General features: G+C 51.1%; 1 long non-coding RNA gene across 2 annotated transcripts; it reads left to right on the forward strand.

Annotated features, from left to right (window-relative positions):
* The first annotated feature begins 5,796 nt into the window (after positions 1 to 5,796).
* On the forward strand, positions 5,797 to 8,420 carry LOC125153433 (uncharacterized). Of its 2 annotated transcripts, XR_007147483.1 has the most exons (4): positions 5,797 to 6,071; positions 6,728 to 6,843; positions 7,380 to 7,552; positions 8,221 to 8,420. It is a non-coding gene; the product is annotated as an uncharacterized LOC125153433 (long non-coding RNA). The 2 variants fall into 2 exon arrangements; XR_007147484.1 differs by lacking the exon at positions 6,728 to 6,843.
* Positions 8,421 to 20,884: the final 12,464 nt, after the last annotated feature.

Below are 20,884 nucleotides of genomic sequence, written 5' to 3' on the forward strand. Positions count from 1 at the left end.
TCGTTCAGAAGCCAAGAGGGATGCCCCAGTCTGAGTTCCCCCAAAGCAGAGCGTGAGACACGGATGTTAAGTACAAGCAACTTAGCAGGGAAATGGCCCCAGGAAGCATCTGTAGGGGTGTGGGGAGCTGAGGGAGGGTGGGGAAGGTGGCCAGTACAGGATGGGTTACTGAGCAGGTTAACTGCTGTGGGCAAAAGACATTCAATCCCAACCAGACCGCGGGGACGTGCCTGAGGGTCCCGCACAAGGGATAATAAAGCCGAAGGATTCGTCCACCATTTCCCAGTGGTCGTCCACTAAGGGCTGCTCCTGGGATATGTGCGGCCTGCCCCACGTGGTGCTGGTCACCCTTGTGCATCCAGAGAATGAGTCCAGGTAGGTGTAGTTCTTTGCCGGGAGAAGTCAGAGGTGGGAGCTGTGAGCGGCAAAGGCATCGGCATGGAGCACCCACCGTGCCTGCTCCGTGAGGCAAATCATCAAAACGAGTAGTTTCCAATGAATGAATGGATTTTAGCTATTAACAACAACAACACAACAGAGAGAACTTTCTCCAGGCTTCCCAACCCCAAGAAAGAGACATCAGAGGGTCTAAGAAAAAGCAAGAAATAGACATAAGGTGACCCCATTCCTACCCCCAACGAAGACAGATCTGAAAACATTCCAGAGAAACACCTCCGCATCCAGAGAACATCAAAATGGTATATCACTGGAAATGTTAAAGGATGTTTACTCCATTTCCCGTAGGGAAGCAGGTAATGTTTCTTTCCTTTTGTTTTTTTAATTTATTTTCATGTTTATTTTTGAGACAGAGCATGAGCGGGGGAAGGGCAGAGAGAGAGGAAGAGAGAGTATCTGAAGCGGGCTGGATGCTGTCAGCACAAAGCCCGACGATGATGCGGAGGCTGGATCTCACGAGCAGAGCCGTGAACTCCTGACCTGAGCTGAAGTCAGATGTTCAACCACCACCCAGGTGGCCCGGTAAATGTTTCTTTCCACGAGGGGGTAGTATGCTAAGGGAGAATGGCCCTGAAGCTGGTGAGGGACGCTGAAGGCTGCCCTGTTGGAGGCCGCTGTAAGGGATTCAGTGGGATGACCTCATTCTCTGCTGGGAACTCTCCCCGGGCTCCCGCGGTGGACCTTACTGCCTCTGCACACACTGGCCCGACTTGCAACATCCAGCCCCACGGGTCTTGTCCAGAAGTACCAGTAATTCACCATCCCCTGAGGGATAACTGGAACTGACGGCAGATGGAGAGCCGGTGAAGGAGCACCCCAGCCCCTTGCCCTTGAAGGGGTAACGTGAGGGCATATGGCACTCACCACTGCCAGCATCCAGTGGCACTGAGCGCTAGGGGCTTACAGTGATGACTGGCTTGGTTATGCTCCCTTTGCCAGCCCACCCCCCATCTCGGTCTCGCTCGCCACGGCCACCGTATGCCACAGCCCATTCTACCCACCTCTCCCCCGCTCCTCATTCACATGTGTCATGTCAGCCGCTGGAAATCAACCACGGTGGGAATTTACACTGTGAAATTGGCAGACGGTACAGATCGGGGTGTTGCTTTTTGGGTTTGGGTGGGGTGTTTTTTTTTTTTTTTCCCTAGAGAACCAGTTTACCCACATGCTATGGGCTCATTTTCCCACTTTCTTATTGTTGATTCTTGGCACCACCTCCCAAATAAACTTATACTCAAACCCTTTCTCCGGGTCTGCTCCTGGGGAAACAAAAATGAAGACAGCTCTGAGCCTGCAGACCAAGGCAGTTAGTTATCTGTCTCACGCAAGTGCTGTCACAGAGGCAGTCATGTTCTTACCTTATACTCTAGCCTCTTCTCCCCCTGCCCTCCCTCTCACCCTCTCCCTTCCCCCTACACACACAGCACAGCCCAAGCCATCCCCACCCTCCCCAACACCCTCAGTGCACATTCATTGTTTATACGCACCCGGCATCCATTCCCTTTTTGCTATCGACAGCACCCTGGTTTCCTCCAGGGACGGTGCTAAGTTGCTTCAATGGTGCCAGTCCTTCTCCCCTCTCCACATCTAAACCTTCCACCGTCAGACTTTATGGTTTATCTCACTAAAGAAGCCAAGTTTACATCCCCGCCCCTTGGGTCTGGGCCCAGTCCCGTGGCTTGGGGAAAAGAATGAGGCAGAAGTGATGGTGTGCCCAGTCTGAGCCTCAGCCTTGCAAGAGCATCACTGTTTCTTGTCTTGTGGCTTTGCCATCAACCCAAGGAGGACATTCGGGGATGATCAACTGGTCCCAGGAGGAGAAGATGAGAGGAGTGGTGGGGAAAGCGGTCCCAGCTAACTGCCTCAGACAAGCTCAGCCTGGCCAGACACTCCAGCCAAACCACAGATGTGCACGCAATAAACACTTCCTGTTCCAGGCAGCCAGGTTCTGTGGTTGTTTGTTATAATAAAGGGAACCATCCCCACCCACTCAATCCATACGGTTCAGGTGGAGCTGACCCCCATCTCCCAGCTCCAGGAAGACATGTGCCAGTCAGTATAATCTGCACCCTGGTACCCTGGCCACAGTCACTATTTCATAAATGGGACTGTGGTCCAAGCCAGGCCAATGAGACCCAACCCTGGGACATTTCCTGGAATTCCTGGGGAAGAAGTACTCGCTTCCCATTTAGGTTGCATAGATGGTGGGAGGTCAGCCAGCTGCTGCAAGCAGCCATCTTGCTACTGCAACGGTAAATGCCTTCTGGAGAATGGGGCCGTCACGTGCCAGCGAACTGGCTCTCCTCCCACAGAAAATAAAAATTTAAAAGGCCCTGGGGAGCCTGGGTGGCTCAGTCGGTTGAGCGTCCGACTTCGGCTTGGGTCATGATCTGGCCGCTTGTGGGTTCGAGCCCCGCGTCGGACTTTGTGCTGACAGCTCGGAGCCTGTGGCCTGCCTCAGATTCTGTGTCGCCCTATCACTCTGCCCCTAACCCGCTCGCGTTTTGTCTCTGTCTCTCTCGAAAATAAACATTAAAAAAAAATTTTTTTTAATTAAAAAAAAAAGAAAGGCCCCGATTTGTAGTGTTTGCCAATTTCCATGATATAAATACTCCTACCACAGACAATTTCATGCTACCAATGACTTAGCTGTTGGAGATTCCAGAAAGTCTTACCATTGGCTCCGGCACACCCCTGAAGTGGAACGTATACCGTGGAAAACAGAAGCAAAAGATGAAGAGATAGACAGTGTTCTGGTGATGTTATGTGAGCCCCTACACCTAGCCATGCCTGAAATCCATTAGTCCCTTGGACTGTACTCATATATGAGCCAACAATTTCCTTCTGTTTTTTCTTAAGGCAGTCTGATTTGGGTTTCTTTTACTTGCAACTGAAAGATGACTAATACACATGCACACACACACACACACACACACCCCATGAACCTCCCATGCCTTGAAAAGTAATAATACATCATTAAAAAAATAACAGTAGTGGGGCACCTGGATGGCTCTCAATCGGTTAAGGGTCCAACTCTTGATTTCCACTCGGTTCATGATCTCAGGGTCGTGACATTGAGCCCCACGTCAGCCTCTGCACTGGGCATGGAGCCTGCTTAAGATTCTCCCTCTCCCTCTCCCTCTGCCCCTCCCCCTCCTCATGGGCTCTCTCTCTCTCTCTCTCTCTCTCTCCCCCTCTCTAATAAATAAACTAATTAATTAATAATACATAAATAAATAACAGCAGCAAGGCAAGTATTTAAGCACCAACTATGTGCCAGGCACCTTGGAGACACATCCTGCTAATAATTTCCATACCGTCCTTACAAGGTAGACGTCACTGGGTTTACTTTTCAGATGAGCAAACTCGCAGAGAAATTGAAGGACTTGCCAGTTGACATCAGAGCCTGTGACTCCACCCACCTCCCTCTGGGGCCCCTCTTACTTTAGCCGCCAGCCAGTTCTTCTGCCAAGAATGTTTCCCGCCTCTTCTCTACCTGTTGCTCCCTGACTCATCTTTTAAACAACTAAGTAACTTGGGTCAGGGCTTGGTCTCACTTTCTCCATACGTCACTCTGCTTTCTTCCATGTGACTCCATTCTGCCTCCTGGAAGGCTCTAAAGCTCCAGACCCATTGCCTCTCTGTCACAAGTCCACTAGAAAATAGAATTCCCTTTCCCAAACTCATCCTCTGAAAATAGTGGGCCTGGGGGCTCCTGGGTGGCTCAGTCGGTTGAGCATCCAACTTCGGCTCAGGTCATGATCTCACAGTTCGTGGGTTTGAGCCCCGCATCAGGCTCTGTGCTGAGTGCTCAGAGCCTGGAGCCTGCTTTGGATTCTGCGTCCCCCTTCTCTCTACCCCTCTCCCTCCCCCACTCACGCTCTGTCCCTCTCTGTCTCTCAAAAGTGAATAAACATTTAAAAAAAATTTTTTTAAATAGTGGGCCTGACTCTCATTGAGACCCATCCTTGAGCCATTTAGTGTGGTGGAGGGATGGATATATGAGTTGGCTTAGGCCAAGTTCACATGCCATGCCCTAGTTTGTCACATGCATGCCCAGACCACACAGACTGAGGCCAAGGTCGGATGCCACGCCTTAGGACTAGGTGGTGTGGGCTGAGTGTCACCCAGACCATATAGACTGAGTTTGAGGGAGTGGTGGTTTCCCCAAGGAAAATGAGGAAGTTCTTAGCAGAAGTGAGAGTGGATGCAGAACATAAAAACAACAAATTCCCAACATACACATCTCCATTCTAGACCACCACCCAAAGCTAGGCGGCCATGATTTCTCATCTGGTTTCTAACTAACGCCCTGACTTCAGCCTCCATATCTTAACCATCCTCTGCACAGCTCTGAATCTTTCAACTTCCACTCAAAAACAAAACAAAAAACTTCAATGACTCCCTACTGTCCAGTCCATAAAATCCAAACTCCTAGACTTGAAACTCAACACGTGCCCTGCTCTGACTTTGATGGAACTTTCCAGTCTCCTTGCCTCCAGTTTCCCTTTTCCCACTTACCTGACATTTCAGCCCAACCTATCTCATGTTTTCTCTCCTCTGAGCCTTTAGCTCACCTGGAATACTTTCTGCTCCCCTCTCCCTTTCTCCAAGACCCCAAAATCAAGCCCAGCTCCATGGCCATCGCCACCAGGAAGGCACGTATTCTGCTGAATCCACACTGACTCCAAGTCTCCAACCCAGCCACCCCCTGCCTCTGCCCCTCAACTCATCAGCGGGTCCTCCTCAGCACCCTTCTCATGGTGTGGCTTCTGTTGGGGAGAGTTTGAGCTCCTGCCAGCGGGCCTCCCAGGTAGTCAAGCCAGCCCCACCATTGATCAAGACTCTCTCAATTGTGAGAAACCCACGTTGAATCTCTTTAAGTGCAAAAGGTCCTGCCCAGCAGTAAACACACACAGAACAGGGGAGCCAGCAGGCTGGATTCAAGGTACTTTTCTTTCTCTCTCTCTTTCTCTCTCTCTCCACTCCTCCCTTTCTTTTCTTATTTCTACTTTTCTCGACGTGATGGTCTCATTTCCTACTGTAGCTGGAGAAGGGGGCTTCTGGTGATTCTAGCTTACATCACGCTTAGAACTTGGGATCTCAGAGAATGGAAGACCACCTTCCCTGACAGTTCTGGAGGCAAAATTCTGGGTACGACACTGGCCTGGCTTAGGTCATATGACCTTCCCAGAGCCAATCAGTCCATGGCCTGAGGAATAGGGTTCTCTGATTGGGCAGGCCTGTGTCACGTGACCGTGGCAGGCTTTGCCCCACCTTTAGAGGTTCTACTGGGAATACGCCCCCCAGGAAAGAACGTTGGTTCCCAGAAGACAAGGCGGAACAGAGACAGAGAGAGAGAGAGAGAGAGAGTCGCTAACCTCAGAACCCCCGCAACACCCAAGCATGAGGACTGGTTCACATCCCACTTAGCTGTTACCCACAACTAGTGATGGCTGAAGAGCCGTGGATGGGGAGAACACCAGCTCACGTTTGGCCAGTACCAGCGTCCCGGGCACTATTCTAAGCACTTCCACGTGTTAACCCACTCATTTCTCATGACAACCCTAAGAGCTGAGGACAATTATTAGGTGAGAAAAGTGAGGCCCCAAAAGGTAAGCCACTTGCCTAAGGCCCTCCAGCTAAGAAGTTGGGGCCCAGGGGTGTGGTCCCAGAACCTATGCCCTCCCCACTGAAGGATACTTTGGACAAGGGGGCCTTGGTGGTGGCCAGTGCGCCCACACACAGGAGAGCTAGAGAGTACACACATGTACAGGAGTACATTCCGGAGAGCCAGAGAAACCTGCCCCCACGTGGTCATAACCTCCAACCTGCCCAGATTTTTCTTCATCAGAATAGCCCAGGAGCCTGGCTGGCGGTATCTGTCTGGCTCTGCCCCAAGAGAGGAGGCGTGATACGACACCCCAGCCCTCACCAGCTTGCCAGCCCCTCCCGCTCCAGCTAGTCTGGACTCCTCAGTCAGCTGGGGTTCTCCACCCCTGGACGCCCTGGGCTCCTCCCTCAGCGACAGGTGCGGCAAGGAGCAGGAGACAGGAGGCCATGGAGGCCCCAGTGACAAGAACAGAAACCAGAGCCCCAGGCCAGGACAGCACTGGACAGGAATGGGGAGGAGACAGACAGAAGGAGACAGACAGAGGAGAAGACACACAGGAAGAGAGCAAAGGCAGAATGTAGGAGACAGAGATGGGGCTGTGTCCTCCCTCGCCCTTCCCACAGGCAACACATCTCTCTCTTGTCTCGGGGCTGAAAGCAAGAAGGGGAGAGGGAAGACCTTGTAAATGAAGCAGGTGACAGTTCTGCAGCTACACGTCTCAGTTTCAATTCTCCTCGAGTCCCTGATGCAGAACGAGCACCTCCGGAGGGGAAGTGAGTGAAGACAGGTGCCCATGGGAGATACCCCTCACTCAACCGCACTTTGGGCAACAGGCCCGATGCTTAGAGGGCCCCAGAAACACCTTCCTGACAGGGCTCCAGAGACCAAAGCCCATGGCCACTGAGCCCTGCAAAGTGGCAAAAGGAGAAGGCAGAGGGACACATGCCAGACCCTGCCCATGTCTCCCCAGGGATCTGGATTCTTTTCCCACCCCACATCACACAAAACCCCCATTCTCTCAGAATATCTGATACCTCCCATGGAACAGGAACTTGAGGTCTGGCTTTGTCCCCAACCAGCTGTGTGACCTTGGTTGACCTCTTCCCTTCCGAAGACCTCAGTCTGCCCTCTCCATAGTGAGCGGCCCTTTGGGGGCTGGCGCTCTGCGGTCCTGGGACTCTGTTGGCCCTCACCAGCCTTCAAAGCCACTGGTGCTCTCAGGAGGATGCTGGTCAGCCTCCCCCAGCTGTCCACCCTACCCGTCTCCTGGAAAGCCCCCTATCCTGTCCTATGTCCCACCTCCTTCTAGCAAACCGTAGCTGGCCCATGCCCTCCGGGCCTTGCAAGGAGCTGACCACCATCCACAGAAATAAGAGGACCCGACCTGAGATGGAAAGTGAGAGCGGCTGATTCCCCCCTACTGGAGAACACAGCGGCACCAGGCCGGCCTGGCCTTTCGCCTGACGGTCCGCGTTTAAGACAGTGCGTAATGCGGCCACAGCATAGGCTTCCGCACCCCTGACTCCCTAGAATAGGGCTGATTTGCAAAAAAGAGTAAGTGGAGGCCTAGAACGGCAGGTCAGAAACCCCTGCCCAGATGCCAAGAGACAGCCACGAAGGCAGGGGGCCGGGTGGGGAGGGAGGATGACCCGTGGGCACACTGGCCTCCTTCTCACGGATGCCCCGAGGAGGGCGCTGGGAGCAAGGCGCGTCCCGTAACCGCAGCCTGCGCCTGGTGTCAGCCGCGTGGCGCTGCGCAACACCCCCCCCCCCACCCGCCCGTCCCCGAAAACCAAAGGCGCCCCTTCCAGAGAAGAAAAAGGAGGGAGCCTCATCATTAATAGCGCTGGCGGCAAGGTAAAGCCACCCGCCCGCTCCGGCGCACCCTCGCCCATAATTATGCCAGCGAGGCTTTCATCCCCACGCGCGCACGCCGAAAGTTTATTGTTGTATTTCGGCCTTTTGTTCAGTCTCCTGTGCCTTTTATGCAAGGGGAAGGGTGCTGAGGGGTCAAAGCATCCTCCCCCGGCTCCTCTCTCTGTCAGTCCTTTTAGAAAAACACCCAAAGCCATAATTTGTCTTAGAATTTCTTTTGAAACAGCTACAAGAAAGACTCGCGACTGCTCTTTTCCCTCTGTTTCTGATTCCAGCCATCCCTTTATCTGGCTTTCATTAGAGCCTCGGCCGCGCCTCTTTTGTGGGAGAGACTTATGGGAACCCAGGCAGTTTCCCAGCCGCTGTGATGTTGCTAAAGATTAAAAAGGAGCTTTGAAGCTGTACCAGTTCTCTCTGCGCCCCCTCGGTACAGGGCCTCAGAAAGACCCAAGCCATCTGGCAAACCTGACATAAAGACAAAATAAAGTGATTGAGACTGGCTCTTCAAAGCCACAATGGCAGATTTGTTGATTTGGGCGTTATCTTTCATGCAAGGCCCTCAGAAGTCACCAGAACACCTAGGTAATCTCGGGCAGGCCTCACTGGACTGGACAGGCCGAGGCTCAGAGAGGGACCCGGCAGCTCCTGGTGGGGCTGAGGGATGGACCGAAGGCTGCCGGAGGTGCGCCCCGGGAAACTCAACAGTTGGAGCCGGAGCCGGGCCCTGGCCGTGGTTTACAGTGAGGACTGCCAACCTGGCCCCCGCCTCGTGTCCCATCTCAGGAGGGGTGCCTGACACCGGCCAGACGGAGTCAGAGCGAGAAGCTGATGTGAGGCTGTCCTGAGCTGGAGGGGAGCGGCAGGGAGATGAAAGGCCGCTGCCCTAATTGCAACCGACAGCCCGTTAGTAACGCCCTGGCAGCTTCCATATCGGAACCTGCTTCTCACGGCTTCCGGCTGGGCAAGGCCTGGGGCAGATGGCTGTCTGCCGGGGCCCGCGGGAGGATCTCCCTTCTGACTGATGCTGGGACGAACAAAGATCCTGGAGGGAAAGAACCAAAAAGCAGCCCTGAGCCAGTCCTCCATTAACACCCCGCCTGACCCCCAAGTAACCTGGAGCCCGGCCCTTGCTGGACCTCAGTTTGCCCTCCTGCAAAAGAGACCTAGTGGACACTCATGGACAGAGCCTCTCCCATCCTGTTGGGGAGCAGTGTCCAGAGCCAAAGCCTTGGGTCATGGACGCTCCTCTGGCCTGGATGGGAGCCTGGAGGAGATGATGCCAGAGCCAGCACTACACGTGAACAGACGCCCCCACAGACTGAGCTTCCGTGAAGGAATCTGGGGGACACCCACACACACACAACTACTACTGATGTGACCTCACGCAACCCACTCCCCTCTCAGTGCCTCGGTTGTCCTCGTGTTCAGGAGTTGGAAGTTCAGGAGGTGGAATACACTAGAGATATTCAGGTGCTGGGGAGAACTGGGGTTCCATTAACATTCCTGAGAGGGCCCAGGGGAGGTCAAGAGGGAGCTGAGCAGGTACTACTCTGGGGTCCTCCAAATAGAGCGTTCATCTGTTATGCACACTGAGCTTCAATAAAATCTCCAGGATTTTTTTTTTTAAGGTTCCGCTGATTAAAACACACATACAACTTAAAAGCCTCAAGTTGAGAGGGTCTGCTCCTTCTTTCTGACCGCCCTGAATCTGTGATTCACATCGGACCGCAGTGAGCTCAACCAAGAGCTAAACTTCATTCTATCCAGTTTTAACCAAATGATGAGCTCCCAAAGTCTGACCATGGATCAGCAACCAAGTATCTATTGAAAATCTACTCTGCACTCACACCGGGGAGAATGTAACACCTGCGTGTCCTCAAACACCAGACCCAGAAAAGATATCTAAGGGATGTTCACATTCACAGGGCACGGGATAGATCAGCATCTGCTTGCTAAACCAGAGAGAGGTGGCCACTGATCACAGGCCTGGGGGACAATTCATCTATCCCCATATTCCTGTGCCCCCTCCCTCTAGCCAGATGCAGGACTGGGGCCCCAGCTCTTTCTCCGCTGCCCTGCCCCTTTCAGAGAGTCCAAAGAGGAAACGTCTCAGTTTCCTTTCCATCACAGCTGGCCCCAACCACCCTTCCTTCCTGTGAAGAGCACAGCTGGCGTCAGGGTGGGAGGTCCACAGCAGAGACTTCCTGGCACCTTGGCAGTGACGTGCCAACATGAGATTAGGCTTCATCTGTATGTCCTTCCAAAGAGAGAGAGGAAGCCCAGCTCCTGGAGAGGTAGGGCCACAAATGAGCACATGTGGGAGGGGGCATCCTGCCCACCAAACCCTAAAGGGAGTCTTCCAGAGTAGTCCCTCCTTTTCTAATCACGCCTCCCCAGCAGCTGGTGAACTCCTACTCATGCTTCAAAACCCATCCCCAATGTCACTCCTGCCTTGAAGCCCTTCTGAGCTTCCCTCTCCCTTGGCTCATATGCTGCTTCATCCACATCTGTCTTGGGTAACTCTGAAATTAAATGGCAATAGTTTTTTCAGGAAGCAGGCACACATCTGGAAATCAAAGGATCTCGGTTCAAATCCCAGCTGTCTTATTCACCAGCTGTGGGACCTTGAAGAAGTCCATTTTCCCCTCTGAGCCCCAGTTTCTGCATTCTTAAAGTAGAGAACACAGAACTTATCCTCTAGGGTTGTGTTGAGGGTTAAAGAAAGCAATATATGTGAAAGAGTTGAAAATTCTGTCCAACACAGAGAGGCACTCAAAACCAGTGAGCTCCATTCCTTCCTTTGTAGAAAGTGACCTTCTCAAGGGCAGGAACCAGGTCTTCATTCACCTTCTCATTCACTCATTCATTCATTCACCCACTCATTCACTCGTTCATTCAGCCATCATCACTGAGCTCCTGTAGAGGAGCAAGCCCTGAGCCAGAAGCTGGGTTCTACAGCAAGTCACAAGACAGACACTTTCCAGGTGCCCATAAATCTCCCAGTTGGTCGTCCTCACCCGTGTGTCATAAAACCCGCTTTGGCTGACACTGACTCCACCCTTCCCAGGCGGCTGGACCAAGGGCAGGTCTGCCGGGTCCAGGCTGGAAGTTGCCGGCCCCACCCCAGGATCATCAGCAGACCTCTCTCCTGCAGTAGGTGTCTTCTGGAGGCAGAGCCTTGTCCAACACTCGGGGAGAAGAGAAATGAAGACACGCCATGCTTCCACTCTCAGGGAGCTCCTGGTCTGGTGGGGAAGACACCCGTTTCATCCCTGGGGAGTTGTCAGCCTGATGGAAGAGACTGACATCGTTCTCAACCTTGGAAACTCCCAATCTGATGGGAGAGTCCTAATTTCCTGATTTGGAGAACTTCCAGTCTGAGGACAGAGAGCAGAGTCACATTTTCCCTGATACTGGTGGCTCTTAGTTTGATGGGGGAGACACATTTATCTCTGATTGTAGAATTCCCAGTCTGATGGAGGAGACACATGGCTCTTGATCTTGGACCAGTCTATCACCGATGGAGGAGTGTGGAAGGGAGGGGTTGTTCCCGTCCCAGGAGGGCACCTCCTCTGATGGGAGAGGCAGTCTGTGCCCATAGATAGCTTGAGAGGCAGATAAAACAACATATATGGAAAAAAGAGATCAATCTAGAGTCCCTTTGAAAGGCTAGCTGTGCAGTATCTCTATCTGTTTGTAGACTCAGAAGTGATATTCCTGGCTCTGCTGACACACCATCCTAATCCACAGGGCAGGACACAAATGACAGAATCATTGCCTCACAAGCATCCAGCCAAGCCCCCTCACCAGAGAATCCAAGCCAGAGCTGGCCTGAGGCCCCAGTCGCTGGCATCTTGTGCCAGTCTTTGCCAGGGGAGGGCTTTCTCACGATCAGGGACATCTGGGCTGGCCCAGCTCCCAGAGGCCACCGACATAAAAAGCGAGGGGCTCAGCGGAAACACCATCTGCACATCATAAAGCCGCGTGGTGGTTCCCAGAGGCTGCCTCCAGCTGCGGCCGTGCTGCCCGGGAAAAGCAGAGGAAGGCACCAAGTGACCAGGAGGGGCAGGGGGAAGGATGGCCAAGAGGAGAGAGCCAGGCTGTAACTCCTCTCCCTAGCACCCTACGCCCTTTGGAAGTTAACGTCACCTGGTTGGTCTCCCTGTCGCTGCCCGGGATCACAGGTTCTAACCATCCTTAAAGGTGACCTGTGACGCGAGCAGTATGCAGTGGCGGTGATGCACTCAGATCTGAGGGTTGAACTGCCTGGATTCGAACCCTAGGTTTACACATTAGGGCAGGAGATAGACTTCCCTGAGCCTCTTTTCGGGCCGGTGCCTTGGAGAGGACAGTAACCACACCCGGGTCCGGAGGTTGCTGCGAGAACTAAAAGAAGTAATAATACACGTATTGAGCCGTACCCTTAAGATGTGTGCACTCGTTACACTTTAATAAAATTTTATTACAACAGAGGTAATAGGTGTCCCGTGTCTGCTTTGCCCGATTTCAAGAAATCTCTGTCACTATTGGCTCTTACTATTATCATTGTTACCTTGCCTCCCACACACTAGCCTCAGGCTTCTGGAGGAGCAGGCACCTGTAAGGGGCGGAGGCGTTGAGGATATTTCATTGGCCACTCTCTCCAAGGCCCCGCCCCCAGCACCACGGCCACAGCTGATTGGACAAGGGGTAGGACCTGGCGTAAGGGAAAGTTTACCTATTGGCAGTTGCGCAGAGCCTGTCAGGTTCTCTGGGGAATTTGAACTCGGGATCAGGCTGTCAGGTGTAGCGGATGGAGGATCACATTGGGCCGCGAAGAGCTGAGGAAGGAGAAAGAGACGAGTGACTGAGAACAGCAGAGATGAGAGAGACACAAGGTTCCCGAAAGACAGAAAGAGATGACAGACCGGGGGGGGGGAGGGGGGGGGCTCCAGTGCCCGGGTTTGGGTGCGCACGTGATTTCCCAGGAGACAAGGCTGTACTGCGTCTCCTGACTTTGGAGCCTAGGAGATGAGTTTGGCCAAGAAGCACAAACACACCTACACACACACACACACACACACACAGGCCAGACATGCACACCACATCCCACCCTACCAACATGCACGCACCGCTTTCGACATTTTCTTTACAATTCCCTGCCCATGCCTGAACGACTTCCAGAATGGTGACTCCCAAAGGAGATTAATTCTGTCGTGTGGCTCTAGGAGAAAAAATACCGTTGCACGGAGAGACCTAATGGGGCGTTTCATAAAGTGTCTAAACTGTGGTGTAGGAGTCTTTGCGTAAAACTTCATTAAAATCACATTACCTGCCGTCTCTCGGTCCTGCTCTCCTCCATGCCAGCTTGGAGGGTTTGACCCTCGTGGCTAGCGAGACGGCTGCTGGCAGCTCCTAGAGCTGAACCCTCCCTTAAACACAGCCAGCGGGAGGGGTCCTTGGGTCTTGGTTTGGGCTCCCCTGAAGGGAACACTGAGATAAAGATTTGAGGACGAGTGGTTTACTGGGACGCGATCACAGGAAACACTGGTAGGGAATGGGGAAGCGAGCCAGGGAAGGGAATGAAGCCAATAAAGGATGTGTTCTGAAGCCAGTTATCTCTGTGGGCGGCCGGAGCCTGATCTCACTGGGGAGCTGTGAGAGAGAGGGTCAAGCATGCACTCGGAGGGGGATCAGGTCGTTCATCCACCAGCCTCCGTCAGCCCCTGGTTGAGGGCTGCATCAGGATGGGGTCTAGAACTCCTCACATCCCGCACACTAGGCACCTCACTCGCCTCGCCGTGGTCCCAGCCCTGGCTGCTCCTTGGTGGCACTGATTCCCTGACACCCTGGCCCGCCACCTGCATGAACACGGAGGGCTCAGGCAGCCTGAGAGAGCCCTCCGGAAGAGTCCCAAGGACTGGCAGTTGGAATCTCAGCCAGTGTTCATGGAAAAAGCAAATGCCAAGAGCACTAAGGTCGGGGCACAGACAGAGGCTGTCACATCGGCAAAAATCTCATTGTATCTCCAAGGTTCTGACTGGATTGCGTTTGTCCCTGGACCTATCACTGACACCAGAGGGATGTCCTGTGCCAACTGAATCGGTCTGGAGCGGTGAGATGGTGGGGCAGGGGCATGAGGGGGTGGTGAGGAGGCATTCCCTTGTACTACATCCAAATGAATGGGAGTGGACCACAGCAGCTCTCGGAAATGAAATGGGTGCTGGGCTGCAACACGAACATGACACACAAGTGACCACCCCTCATGCCCAAGCCGCCAAATTAAGTGGAAGGTGACAAGGTCAAAGGTTCTTCCAGCCAAACCTTTAAGCTGGCCACCTGCCCTTATTAGAGTACAAAGCGTTAATGGAGCAGTGACTTGTGCCAGACATCGTCCAGGCTCCGGGGAGGCACCCGCGAAAAGGTGGCACTTCTGTTCCCTGAGCGTTCACGGGCAAGGGTAGCCGCAGGGGAGGAAAGGACAACAATTACGATTTCAACTATGATTGCATCAAATCCACTCACGAGATGCCGCTGGTTGCAACACACAATTATTTGGTGGACCACCAAGAAAAACGAAAAGCCACCAATTAAATGATGTTATCCCATGGATGGCAATTCATCCCAATTTCAGAAATATGAAATGTAAAAAAAAAAATGCCCATCTTAGAATTGATGGGCTTGTGGTTATATTTTTATCAGTTTCGTTTGCAAAGGGTGTTTTCATAGACACTGTCTCGCTCTCTGCTCACCACAAACCTACTGAGGGTAATATCACTGCTATTTTCCACTCCATGAAACTGTACTCAGAGAGGGCAAGTGACTTGCCCGAGGTCACTGAGCTACTGACTGGTCAAAGTGGAAGTCAACCCCAGGTCTTTCTGGTTGCAGAGCCACGACACCATCAAGCCTCCTGGCGAGCTTCTTGGACTCTTGATTCTTCTTTTTACAAAATGTGGGCCCCTATCTCCCCTTCCCTCCTCCTCGGGACTGACAGGGAGCCCCACAAGCACCTCTTCTCTCTGCTCCCAGCGACACACAGGCCCACACTTGAGATATTTGCAGTCCCAGGAACTCTCTTCCTTCCAGGCAAAGGACCACGGGCACACAGTACTATCTTCCACTCACCACCAGCTCCCTTCAAGGGTCTTGCCATGGTGAGCACTCTTCAAACCTGGGTCCCTGCTGGAGATTCTTTTTTTTTTTTTTAATGTTTATTTCTGAGACAGAGAGAGACAGAGCATGAGTGGGGGGGGGGGGTGCAGAGAGAGAGGGAGACACAGAATCTGAAGCAGGCTCCAGGCTCTGAGCTGTCAGCACAGAGCCCGACGCGGGGCTCGAACTCACAAACCGTAAGATCATGACCTGAGCCGAAGTCGGCGGCTCAACCAATTCTATTTCTATTTCTATTCTATTTCTAAGGAGCCAGGCCCTTGCCCCTTGGAACAGCTTACACTACAATGATTTCCTAGTGGCTTCCGTGGAAGTTTCTTCATATAAAGGCCTAAATGGCTGCAGGCTGAGAACCAGGGCTGGCTTTATAGAGCAAGCCACCTAGGCAGTTACATGGGAGTTCACACTTAGCTTAATGCTCTGGACCCCACAGATTACATAGCAGATCCTGCTCCTGCTTAAAAGCATCTGAGCAAGGAGCCTGCCTTGTTACTCCCCATCCCTGAGACTCGAGGGGAGTCCAGGTCACCTCTGTGTGCTCTGGGAACAGGCAGTGCTCTGTTCCCAGAGCAGAGGGAGTGCTCCATTAGTACTGAAAGTACTGAAAGAAGTGTGTGTGTGTGTGCGTGTGTGTGTGTGTGTGTGTGTGTGTGTGTGTTGTGCACTCTGAGGTGCAAGTAACAGAAATCCAGTTCAAAGTAGCCAAACTCAAAGAAGGAGTTTATTTTCCCACTGGATTGAAAAGCGTAAGAGGCTGATGATCCAGAAACTCCTGTACTGTCAGTCACCAGGATATTTGCTCTAGGCCCTACTTTTTCCCCTCTGTCTTTATTCTCAGGCCTCGACAGCTCTAGGCTGACATACTACAGCTTAGCGACCCGGGGAGAAACCTTCTCACCAAAACTTCCCATCAAAATCAAGCCTCAGTCACCCGCCCACCCCTTGTCAGTCGTTAAACCAGGGGCTGTGATATTCTCATTGGCCAGGCCCCAGTCACATGCCTACCCCTGAGCCAATCACTGGCCCTAGAAGCTGTGATACTGCCATTGGCCGGTGTAGGTCACATGACCACTCCTGAACTAGTCACCGGCCCTGGCAGGTGAGATGCCCTCATTGGCAGGCTTGGGTCACGTCTGGGAGAGGAGGCTCTCCAGATGGAACTCAGGATACGTTCTCAGGGAAAAAAAGGAACTTGGTGCCAGACGGTCTTGCACAACCACTGAACCCTGAGGCACTGTCTTTGTCCTCGCTTGTCTCAACTGTGGGCAACCTGAGACCCCTGTTGACTGGAAGGGTGGCCTTGGGAGCCTGGCAAAAGAGGAAGGTCTGGGAAATATCACACACCAGACAAGTAAAAAGCCAAAACTGGGCAGAACTGGCAGGGGCTGAGGCCAGGTGGTCATTCTGCACAATTACCACCAGAGGGCAGGCTTGCCTAGAGATGATGGAAAACAGGACGTGGTCAGAGGGCAGCCGTTAGGTGAGTCCTGTCCCAACCCTCTGAGCATAGCAGGTGCCTACTGCTATACTTACTGCCAAGCCTTATGAAGCCCAACCCTGTCCTAAGCACTTTCCATGCATCAACTCACTGAATTATCAGCAATGACATTGGCACTTTTTTTTTTTTTACCCCATTTTATAGATGAGGAAACCAAAGCTTTGGAGAAGTGTTAAGCAATGGGTCCAAGGCCATACAGCCAGAAAGGGGAAAGTTATGCAACTGTTCTACTAAACCCTGAGCTTCCTGAGGTTGGGGGTTGTGTCTTGCTCTTGTCTGAGGCCCCCACAGACCCTAACACAATCACTATTTGTTTAATGAATATTTCTTAAAGTGAGAATGTGGGCTCAAGGGCTGTCCAGATGTGCTGCGTCTTGGAAGATGAGTCTTAGAGGCTGTCAGGGACCAGAGGGACCACAGCACACCAACAGAAGAGACAGTTGTAGATTGGCAGCGGCTTGGCAACTCTGAAGTCTCATTGTAGGTCACTATTTATGCCTCTTCCAGGGGTGGCTGGCTGTGCAGATAGGAGAGGAAGAGAACGGGGCCCCCACTGTGGGCTAAACACTATGCTAAGTGCTTCGAGGGAGACAGAGGTAAGTGTGACACAAACCCCTACCTCTACTCCCCTCTTGGGAGAAGAAATCAGTCTTGGCCGGAAAGAACCCAGAAGTAAGGTCCTGACTCCCCTAAGAGCGAACTTCAACCCTCTAATCAAAACTGTGTTATGTACATGCTAAGTGCCAGGTGCAGCAGATACAGCAGTGAACACAGCTGAAAGATAGACACAGCTCAGGGCACCCAGGTGGCTCAGTCGGTTAAGCATCTGATTCTTGATTTTGGCTCAGGTCATGATCTTAAGGTTCATGGGATTGAGCCCCACATCAGGCTCTGCACTGATAGCATAGTGTCTGCTTGGGATTCTCTCTCTCTCTCTCTCTCTCTCTCTCTCTCTCTGCCCCTCTTGTGCTTGCACTCTATCTCTCTCTTAAAGTAAATTTAAAAAAATAGACAGCTCTTGCCTTCATGAAACTCAGTCTAAGGGGGAGACTGATAATAAACAGATATGTAATTGCAAATGTGATGTTTAAAGGAAACAGGAAGGGGTGCCTGGATGGCTCAGTCTGTTAAGCGTCTGACTTTGGCTCTGGTCATGATCTCACAGTTTGTGACTTTGAGCCCTGTGTCGGGCTCTGTGATGACAGCTCAGAAACTGAAGCCTGCCTCAGATTCTGTCTCCCTCTCTCTCTGCCTCTCCCCCACTCGTGCTCTCTCTCTCTCTCTCACACACACACAAAAACAAATAAATTTTTTTAAAAAAGTTTAAAGGAAATGGGGAAAGTACAAAGTGCTATGAAAGAAACTAAAAGGAGACTCATTTAAGCAGGGTTTGGGGAGTTACCTTTCTGAGGTGACAAAAGATGAAAAGGAACCTGCCATATGAAGAGTGTGGGAATGGCATATCTGGCAAAGGGAACAGCCTGTAGGGAGGTCCTGCATGGTAGGAAAATGTGGCATGTTCAAGGGACTAAAATTAAGAAAATCATTTCTGGAGTGTAATGAGTCAAAGTGGGTCACAGTGCAAGATGAATCAGAGAGGAGGGCCAGGGCAGAACAAAAGCTCAGGTTTTATCTGAGTGTAAAGAGAGACCACCAAAGGGTTGTGAACAGGGCACTGGTTCAGTCTAAGCTGATCTATGTTCGTAAAGGTCACTCTGGCTTTCATGGGGAGAGTGGTTTGAGAGTGGGGCAGAGTGGAAGCTGGAAGACATGGCAACTCTTACTAAGTCAATGTCAAGGGCACACAGACGGGTGGCTATTTCCTCCTAAAGCGGGCATCTAGAAAGGCTTTGAGGAGGGGTCTTTACCCCAACTGAAAACTCAACAGGCGAGGATGAAGGAGAAGGCTGCATCCCCCACTCCAATCTTTTCCCTTCTGAATAAAGAAGAAACTTCTGTTTTTCCTTTCCTGCCGCAGAAACCAGAAAGAGATGGCCATTCATCAATCAGCGCCTTCTGAATTACCTACATGTAGGGCTAAACAATAATTACAACAAACCATCAGCAGTTCCAAGTGTGAATGGCTCAATGACATTGTAAAATTTGGCATAAATAGATCTGGCTGAGCCTCACACATTTTCTCATGGGGTTAACGATGTCAGCAGTTCCGAGTCTGATCCCTACTGGCCTCTGAAAGACAAGATCACAGAAGAGAAAGAGGCAGAAAGAGCTTCCCTGGTGGCATTTCCCCAAGCAAATGGGCACATTTGCCTCTCGGATGAGCAGGGCAAGAGTCAACCAGGCCAACCAGAATGTGATTAGTCAGAAAGAGTCTCTCTGTCAGCTCTTTATTGGTGACCAGTCTCACAAGGGGCAAGAGTTCACGTTTTGTGAAGCCTGTTGTGTTTGTTAAATACCGTGTGTTTTTATTCAACCAGGTACTGCCTGCCAGCCAAGTTTATACGGCAATGTGCCTCCGGGCTCTGTCCATCTCAGACCAGTTACTGGTCCTCCCTGTTGTACACATCCTCCTCTTATCAGGTCCTCATAACTGAAGTCCCCTCAAAGCAGATAGAGAACTGAGTTTAGAAACTGTTTTTACTTCTACTGAATTGCTTTGCCTATCCACCATTCATTCACCAATCCTGTGGTAACAGCATCTTAATTTTTCTTGGGGACCTCAACTTAGGCCACATGGTTTGGCGGCACAAGCCTCCCACTAAGGCTCCAGGACTAGACAAGATTTGGTTTGTCATTGAATTCTACCACCAGCATGACCAACCCCGGCCCCCCCGCCACCCTTTCATGCTAATTGGTTCAGAGTCGGCACAAGATCTAAATTGGCTCGGTCAGATAACCTCATGAGTTTTTGCTGGACCACTAGGGAAAGAAACATTCTCTTTTCTCTGAACTGGGATTTATGAGGATGGCAGCCTGGAGCCATGATAGCCTGTCTGAAAATAGGACAAGTGCAGAGGAAGCAGAGCCCAAAGACAGAGGAAAGCATGAATCTTGTGGCATCATTTGAGCTCCTGGAGGTAGCATTACCTGAAGCCCTGCCTCATTAGGGGTGGGTTTTAGATACCACCAAAAAAAAGCATTCCGATGATCACATGGACCCTGAGCAACACAAGGGCGAGAACCAGACATCCTGAATTCCCGTGCTGTGTTCTTACCCTGTATTGTATTCCAGATGACTGTATCCAACCACATGCCCAAACTTGACAAATCTGCATGACTTTATGGTTTACTAAAAGATGGATATTTTTTTTTAAACATCTGATTACAACAGTGTTTCATCTAACTGAATCACAGAGTCATGGAAGGGCCCCTAGAGATCATATCATTGAGCGGTTTTCAAAGATTTTTAACAACTTCTCATTTCAAACAAAGTCATAAGCAGAGCTCCTGTATATAAGAAACAAAAGCAGTGTCTTGTTAGTGCAAATGTGTTTTATCTTTTCGGTTACAAGTTTTAACATTTACTTTTAGAATCAATGAAAACTCAAATTTTGATTTGTTTCCAAGGTATAAAAATTGTTCATATAGAAAACCAATAAAGAAAATCAATGAGGGGTGCCTGGGTGGCTCAATCAGTTGAGTGCCTGACTCTTCATCTTGGCTCAGGTCATGATCTTACAGTTTGTGAGTTCGAGACCCGCATTGGGCTCTGTGCTGATGGTGTGGAGCCTGCTTGGGATTCTGTCTCTCCTTCTCTCTTCCCCTCCTCCATTTGTTCTCCTTCTCTCTCAAAAAAAAAAAAAAAAAAAAAAGAAAGAAAAAAGAAAATCAATGAAAACAATATTGGTTCTTTGAAAAGATCAATAAAATCAATGAGCCTCCAGCCAGCCTAAGGAAAAAAGAGCAAGGACAGAAATTACTAATGTCAGAAATGAAAAAGAGGACATCACTACAGATCCTATGGACATTAAGATGATAACAAAGAAATACTGTGAACAACTCTATGCCCATAAATTTGATAATCTGGATGAAATGGACAAATTCCTTAAAAGACACAATTTGCCAAACTTACACAAGAAGAAATAGATGATATGAATAGGACTTTATCTATTAAAGAAATTAAACAAATAAACAAATAAAACCTTCCAAAAGAGAAAGCACCATTCCCAGGTGGGTTCACTGGTGAAATCCATACAACATTTAAGAAAGAAATTATATGGGGGCGCCTGGGTGGCTCAGTCTGTTAGGCGTCCGATTTCAGCTCAGTTCATGATATCGTAGTTTGTGAGTTTGAGCCCCACGTCGGGCTCTGTGCTGACAGCTCAGAG

The sequence above is a fragment of the Prionailurus viverrinus genome, chromosome E2, assembly GCF_022837055.1.
Source record: "Prionailurus viverrinus isolate Anna chromosome E2, UM_Priviv_1.0, whole genome shotgun sequence".
Classification (NCBI taxonomy): domain Eukaryota; kingdom Metazoa; phylum Chordata; class Mammalia; order Carnivora; family Felidae; genus Prionailurus; species Prionailurus viverrinus.